This window comes from Oncorhynchus tshawytscha, linkage group LG05, assembly GCF_018296145.1.
Source record: "Oncorhynchus tshawytscha isolate Ot180627B linkage group LG05, Otsh_v2.0, whole genome shotgun sequence".
Taxonomy (NCBI): Eukaryota; Metazoa; Chordata; class Actinopteri; order Salmoniformes; family Salmonidae; genus Oncorhynchus; species Oncorhynchus tshawytscha.
This window is the reverse complement of record NC_056433.1, coordinates 73,340,013-73,347,849: the sequence shown is the minus strand read 5'-3', so window position 1 is coordinate 73,347,849 and position 7,837 is coordinate 73,340,013. Positions and strand designations below refer to the sequence as shown.

Here is a 7,837-nt window from a genome sequence, read left to right as displayed (position 1 = left end):
AAACTTAAATGATTATTCCAGCGAATGGCCATCGATGGAGATTTACAAAAATGATGTCCAAATATTGTGTGTATGGGATTTTACGAGCAAGTGAGCAGTGTTTGGCTAATCTTCAACGGCTCTGAGGATGAGTCTTATGCAATGGGTTACCGGCTGGGTCGAATTTTGTATCAATATATAAAGACAACGCATTGAAAGACTAATAAAAGGTACTTTTGCTGTGATCAAATTTGTCAATATGTAGAAAGCATTGAAAGCAGCCAAATTAAGTGTAATTTTGATGCTCAACATGTTCAAAATAAATTCAATCTAATGGTGTTCTTTTCCAAGTGTTTGTCATTCTTGGGCCTAATGGCAGGTGTCCATCTGTGCCTTTCTATTTTGGCTAGACAGTCAATGGAGATGACAGTATTGTGTTGTTCTTTTACCTCCAATCAACTGACAAAGATGAATTTGAAACATTAGACTATATACAGAGACAAAATATGCAGCATTTATCGAGTGCATGTTGAACCACTCATAACAAAGTGACAACATATCGTTTCACTGTGTAGTTAGTGTGTGTGGATAGTTAGGTTTCACTAACTACGCTCGGCTTGAAACAGCTGTTCTGTGGGGGTGCTAGTGCACGTACAGCATTGTCTCAGTGTTGAGAGAGAGAGAGAGAGAGAGAGAGAGAGAGAGAGAGAGAGAGAGAGAGAGAGAGAGAGAGAGAGAGAGAGAGAGAGAGGCATGCTTGTTGAAATGCGCAGCGCATACTTCATGATCGAGCGACGTGACCACACGCAGTTAACCGCAAGGCAGTGGAATGGCATGATTAAATAACAACAGTCATAATTCCCCGAACCGAGATTCGAGTCACAGACGGAGTCAGATCTGCGTTGAACACACTATTTTCCAATTATCTTCAATTCTCTAATTTTGCCCCTCTCCCTTTCAACGTGAATACCCTCATACATGGTGTCGAGTGAGGAGAACCTGCTTAACTGAACTCACAAGTTCCCTGGCCGTCCGACTGCGCCCTGAGGGAGTTGCTTTGCACCACGAAAGCGCCCGGTGTTGCGGTTCTCCTCCTCTCCCCTCCAACACTAAAAACCAAGAAGGAGATTTCACTCAAGTCGTGCTGTTGTTTTATGGATATCACCGCTGAGATGGTAAGATTTATTATCAACCCGACCGCTCCTTCTGAAGCAATTCTAGTCTGCCTATTCATCATCATGTAACGGACTACCAATCTCCTCTAAAGTGTTTTGCATAGGCTACGACAAATGCCTGTTTTTCTCTTTTGCGGTTACTACGGTGTTTATCTGCACGTTTCAGAGAACAGTGTAGATGAGATTGATATTTCTGATGTTATTTAACATACAGCCTTATTGATTTCCGTGCCTTGCTTCGCATGTGAACAAGAGCGAATAACGGTATGCAATCTGCACCGCAGCCGGTGTGTGTATCAGTATGATCCGAGCGCGCCTCACCATCGTCTCGCGGGGACCGGGCATCTTGCGGCATGTGTTGAGGGAGAGTTGAGCTTAGAGGGATACTTTACATTCGCTGGTAGGTTGATGTTTGCCCATAGAGAGAAAGAGGAAATATAATGTATAGAAGATAATACATTTAACCCGATGGAAATTGACACAACACACACTGCCCTTGTCTTGTGCATCAAGAACACTCCAATGGTGTGGGTAAATTGGGTATTTTTTTCTCCCGTGAATTGAATTATAGGTTAGGCTCAGAATACAGTTATGTATTTATTTACAGGGCCACTGTCTTCTGACAATATATCTCTTTATCAATGGACTCAATTAATTGCCATTTATAAAGCACGTTTTAATAGAGGGGTATTGATTTATGTTTGCCGTCGTAATTGCAAGGCCACACTATGAAAAGCTTCTTCAAGCATCCTTTCTGTTACCGCTTTTTACAGCTATTCTTAATCGCAGCCAATTTTTTATATATAATGCTATTGTTATAAGACAACAATAACATAACATTTTAACAAAACACAATTGCTGTTTTATACATGTAATAATATATGAATTATATATGTCTGGTCTATAGCTACGTAAACTGTAGCTACGTATAACACACTACGCCCACAACATTATTGTCTTCATATCAATTGTTAATACTGCCCCTCCCAATAATTAGCTTCATTTTTATCTAAAAAATATAACCTTCCAGGATAAGACATTTTGCCTAGGCTATACCAAAATGTCCACAGTGCACCAGGGCTCACAGCAGTCCAGCATAATTGTATGATTGATTATCACGCTAATATGATTTGCTATTGGATTGTTGCTATGCTAATCATTTTCCAACCACAGAAAACCCCAACATGTCTATAATATGGATAGCAAGCGCTATAGATGGTTATTTCTGTGTAAAACTCAAATTCCTGAGATCAATGTTTACATCCTTTCCCTAGTTTCCACACAATACATTAATAAAACATATGGATTCAAACACAAGACCATGGTATAATCCAAGCCTTTTTATACTGGATGCAGATACACTCTATGGTCCTGTTCCTGTATATACAGAAAGCCCACACCTTGTAGGAAACAGCTGTGTGACCTTGCAATCTGTCATTGTATCAATGAAATCACTGCTTTCTCTCATCCCTTCCCTTCTCTCCTGTTTTCTCTCCTCCCTCCCTTCCCTTCTCTCCTGTTTTCTCTCCTCCTTCCATTCTCTCCTGTTTTCTCTCCTCCCTCCCTTCCCTTCTCTCTTATTTTCTCTCCTCCCTCCCTTCTCTTCTTTCCTCCCTTCTCTCCTCCCTTCCCTTCTCTCCTATTTTCTCTCCTCCCTCCCTGTCCTTCTCTCCTATTTTCTCTCCTCCCTTCCCTTCTCTCCTGTTTTCTCTCCCCCCCCTTCCCTTTTCTCCTATTTTCTCTCCTCCCTTCCCTTCTCTCCTATTTTCTCTCCTCCCCCTTCCCTTCTCTCCTGTTTTCTCTCCTCCCTCCCATCTCTCCTATTTTCTCTCCTCCCTCCCTTCCCTTCTCTCCTATTTTCTCTCCTCCCTCCCTTCCCTTCTCTCCTATTTTCTCTCCTCCCCCTTCCCTTCTCTCCTATTTTCTCTCCTCCCCTCTTCCCTTCTCTCCTGTTTTCTCTCCTCCCTCCCTTCCCTTTTCTCCTATTTTCTCTCCTCCCTCCCTTCTCTTCTTTCCTCCCTTCTCTTCTTTCCTCCCTTCTCTCCTCTTCTCCCAGCTTTCTCTTCTGTCTTCTCCCCTCTGCTGTTAGCATCAGTTATACTGTAGAAGACTGGTCAATATACACTAGCAGCTTTATACTATATAGCTTTCCCTTTTTCTCCTGCTCCTGGTAAATATACTGTGTGTGTGTGTGTGTGTGTGTGTGTGTGTGTGTGTGTGTGTGTGTGTGTGTGTGTGTGTGTGTGTGTGTGTGTGTGTGTGTGTGTGGCTGGAGTCTGTCCTCTGTGGTCGCTGTTCAGATGGTTGGTTCTACAAAGCCTCTGTACCATCAAATTGATTAATCTTAATAACTACCAGCTGATTTGCAAAACAAAGTATTTTGTGTATGCAGCAAACCACTGAATATTATGTGCATGCGTAGGCGTACTGAATGTGCAACTAGCTCTCACATTTTCACTTCAGAATTAGGCCGTTTACCCATGTTGCTCCAAACTTCAAATTTCAAAGTGTTTTTGACACCCATGGTTAACTCCTGCTCATTATTGTTCTGTTTCTCCAAAACATAATTTCGAAGTCACTCTTGAGTGATCTGCCTGAAATGTGTGTGTGTTTAAACGGTATTCATGTAAATTGTGTGTGTGCGTGTGTGTGTGTTTTGGGGGATGGGTGGTTTTCTGCTCCTTGATAATGGTCAAACACAGTATTGGCAGTATTTGCCAATCTGTGTATACAGATAATATGGCTGCAGTCTCACTCAAAAGGAGGAGTGAATGAGTAATAATAGTTAAAGATTTAATCAGCCCATTTAACAGTGCTGCCAGGCCAGTGTAGCAGAACCCAGAGCCCAGAGAAGGAGGAAAGGACATTAACATGGGACCCAGTTACAGCTCAGTAGCACTACACTAAAGACAAAGTCAAACAGACTGAGCATCTTTATGCTACTTAGTTAAATAAAGGGACTCCTTGTTCTTCATGTTGATGTGGTGCCGCAACCACAATACAAGGAAGTGATGTTTTAATTTGCACTTAGTCCTACAGTATGGTGCTGTACTACGGAGTGCACAATGCACATCCCTCCACTCGTAGTTTACCATATAGCAGCTAGTCAGTACTGGGACGGGATTCATAAATCATCACAGAGTAGGAGTGTTGATCTAGGATCAGTTTGGACTTTTAGATTACAATCAATACAATTGCATGGACAAGGCAGACCTGATCCTAGATCCGCACTCATACTCTGAGAGGCTTCATGGATACAGGCCCAGAACTCTCCTACCTCTCAGTGATGTTTTCATTTCACCACATACTGTAGAGACAGACAGAGAGCAGCCAGACCACGCCAGGGTCGGAGACACTACTCACTCATCTGAAACTCATTGGTTAATGTAGTGTGACAGTCAGTGAGAGCAGGGAAGAGGGAGAGGGGAAGATAGAGGGATGGAGGGAGGAAGAGGTGTAGAGGAAGTGAGAGGTATGTACTGAGGGGTAGTAGCTGCAGAGGAAGAGGGAGGGAAAGGGGGATGGAGGGAGATACAGGAAGAGAAAGGGAAAGGAGGAATGGAGAGAGGTAGGGGAAAGAGAGAGGGAAAGGGGGATGGAGGGAGGTATGGGAAGAGAGAGGGAAAGGGGGATGGAGGGAGGTATGGGAAGAGAGAGGGAAAGGGGGATGGAGAGAGGTAGGGGAAGAGAGGGAGAAAGGGGGACAGAGGGAGGTAGGGGAAGAGAGGGGGAAAGGGGGACAGAGGGAGGTAGGGGAAGAGAGGGGGAAAGAGGGGACAGAGGGAGGTAGGGAAGTGAGGGGGAAAGGGGGATGGAGGGAGGTAGGGGAAGAGAGGGGGAAAGGGGGACAGAGGGAGGTAGGGGAAGAGAGAGGGAAAGGGGGATGGAGGGAGGTAAGGGAAGTGAGGTGGAAAGGGGGACGGAGGGAGGTAGGGGAAGAGAGAGGGAAGGGGGGACTGAGGGAGGTAGGGGAAGAGAGATGGAAAGGGGGACAGAGGGAGGTAGGGGAAGAGAGGCGGAAAGGGGGGATGGAGGGAGGTAGGGGAAGAGAAGGGGAAAGAGGGGATGAGGGAGGTAGGGGAAGAGAGAGGAGGGTGGAGGTAGGAGGAGGTGTCTGTGAAGAGAGAGGAGTATGGAGGGAGGAGGAGGTGTCTGTGAAAAGAGAGGGGGATAAACTTAAAAGGTGTAAGGGCAGAGATAGGGGGATGGAGGGAGGGAGTGAGGAGGGGAAGAGGGATGTAAGGCAGGAGTAATCTATGGTGGTTTACGTATGACACAACTAAAGGAGCAGGGCTGAGTTGTGAGTGTCGACATTGATGTCCTCAGCCGTGAAAGTGCTCTAACGCGACGTGTAACTGTGTAGCCAGCAGGCGCCATGGCGAGACGATAACATGATCTCACGGTATGCACGGCAACAGCCCCGTAAACACACTGTTGCACTGTGACCTCTGAGTTACCTGACCTGAAACACTGAAACATCTGCTTAGTCAGTGCTCAAGGTCTGTGTGATCCACCTCCGTGTACTGATCCAGGATGCTGTGTATAGTAGAGGATCACTATCAGTATTACTAGCAGTCAGTGTACTGGGAGCAGAGTGTGAACCACTGGGAGGAAGGAGAGGTCAGAAGTGACAAAGCTGCTAGTATAAACTGAGAGAGGTATAATACACTGCTCAAAAAAATAAAGAGAACACTTAAACAACACAATGTAACTCCAAGTCAATCACACTTCTGTGAAATCAAACTGTCCACTTAGGAAGCAACACTGATTGACAATAAATTTCACATGCTGTTGTGCAAATGGAATAGACAACAGGTGGAAATTATAGGCAATTAGCAAGACACCCCCAATAAAGGAGTGGTTCTGCAGGTGGTAACCACAGACCACTTCTCAGTTCCTATGCTTCCTGGCTGATGTTTTGGTCACTTTTGAATGCTGGCGGTGCTTTCACTCTAGTGGTAGCATGAGACGGAGTCTACAACCCACACAAGTGGCTCAGGTAGTGCAGCTCATCTAGGATGGCACATCAATGCGAGCTGTGGTAAGGTTTGCTGTGTCTGTCAGCGTAGTGTCCAGAGCATGGAGGCGCTACCAGGAGACAGGCCAGTACATCAGGAGATGTGGAGGAGGCCGTAGGAGGGCAACAACCCAGCAGCAGGACTGCTATCTCCACCTTTGAGCAAGGAGGAGCAGGAGGAGCACTGCCAGAGCCCTGCAAAATGACCTCCAGCAAGCCACAAATGTGCATGTGTCTGCTCAAACGGTCAGAAACAGACTCCATGAGGGTGGTATGGGGGCTCGACGTCCACAGGTGGGGGTTTTGCTTACAGCCCAACACCGTGCAGGACGTTTGGCATTTGCCAGAGAACACCAAGATTGGCAAATTCGCCACTGGCGCCCTGTGCTCTTCACAGATGAAAGCAGGTTCACACTGAGCACGTGACAGACGTGACAGAGTCTGGAGACGCCGTTGAGAACGTTCTGCTACCTGCAACATCCTCCAGTATGACCGGTTTGGCGGTGGGTCAGTCATGGTGTGGGGTGGCATTTCTTTGGGGGGCCGCACAGCCCCCCATGTGCTCGCCAGAGGTAGCCTGACTGCCATTAGATGAGATCCTCAGACCCCTTGTGAGACCATATGCTGGTGCGGTTGGCCCTGGGTTCCTCCTAATGCAAGACAATGCTAGACCTCATCTGGCTGGAGTGTGTCAGCAGTTCCTGCAAGAGGAAGGCATTGATGCTATGGACTGGCCCGCCCGTTCCCCAGACTTGAATCCAATTTAGCACATCTGGGACATCATGTCTCGCTCAATCCACCAATGCCACATTGCACCACAGACTGTCCAGAAGTTGGCGGATGCTTTAGTCCAGGTCTGGGAGGAGATCCCCCAGGAGACCATCCGCCACCTCATCAGGAGCATTCCCAGGCATTGTAGGGAGGTCATACAGGCACATGGAGGCCACACACACTACTTAACCTCATTTTGACTTGTTTTAAGGACATTACATCAAAGTTGGATCAGCCTGTAGTGTGGTTTTCCACTCCAAATCCAGACCTCCATGGGTTGATAAATTTGATTTCAATTGATAATTTTTGTGTGATTTTGTTGTCAGCACATTCAACTATGTAAAGAAAAAAGTATTTAATAGGAATATTTCATTCATTCAGATCTAGGATGTGTTATTTTAGTGTTCCCTTTATTTTTTGAGCAGTGTATATCAACAGCACCATACAGATACAGATGCTAGAATGCTGCACTCACCTCTCTCAAGGGAGGACGGACATATCAGGACTGTTACTTACATATTCTGTTCATAGATAGAAACTAGCGCTTGGCGATATAAAAATCATATCATGCTATTTTTCTACATTCTGACGGTATTTTATTAGAGGTCGGCCGATTATGATTTTTCAACTCCAATACCGATTATTGGAGGACCAAAAAAAGCCGATACCAAATAATCTGCCGGTTTTTAAATATATATTTGTAATAATGACAATTACAACAATACTGAATGAACAATGAACACTTTTGACTTAATATAATACATAAATAAAATCAATTTATTCCCAAATAAATTATGAAACATGTTTGGTTTAAATAATGCAAAAACACAGTGTTGGAGAAGAAAGTAAAAGTGTGCCATGTAAAAAAGCTAGCGTTTGAGTTCCTTGCTCAGAA

General features: G+C 45.2%; 1 protein-coding gene across 2 annotated transcripts in view; it reads left to right on the top strand.

Moving 5' to 3' along the window:
- Positions 1 to 767: 767 nt before the first annotated feature.
- adcyap1r1b (adenylate cyclase activating polypeptide 1b (pituitary) receptor type I) overlaps positions 768 to 7,837 on the top strand; it is a 69,792-nt gene continuing 62,722 nt past the window's right edge. For both annotated transcript variants that reach the window (XM_042322344.1, XM_042322345.1), the window contains exon 1: positions 768 to 1,154. The gene's annotated coding sequence lies outside the window, so the exon portion shown is untranslated. The remainder of the gene's footprint in view (positions 1,155 to 7,837) is intronic.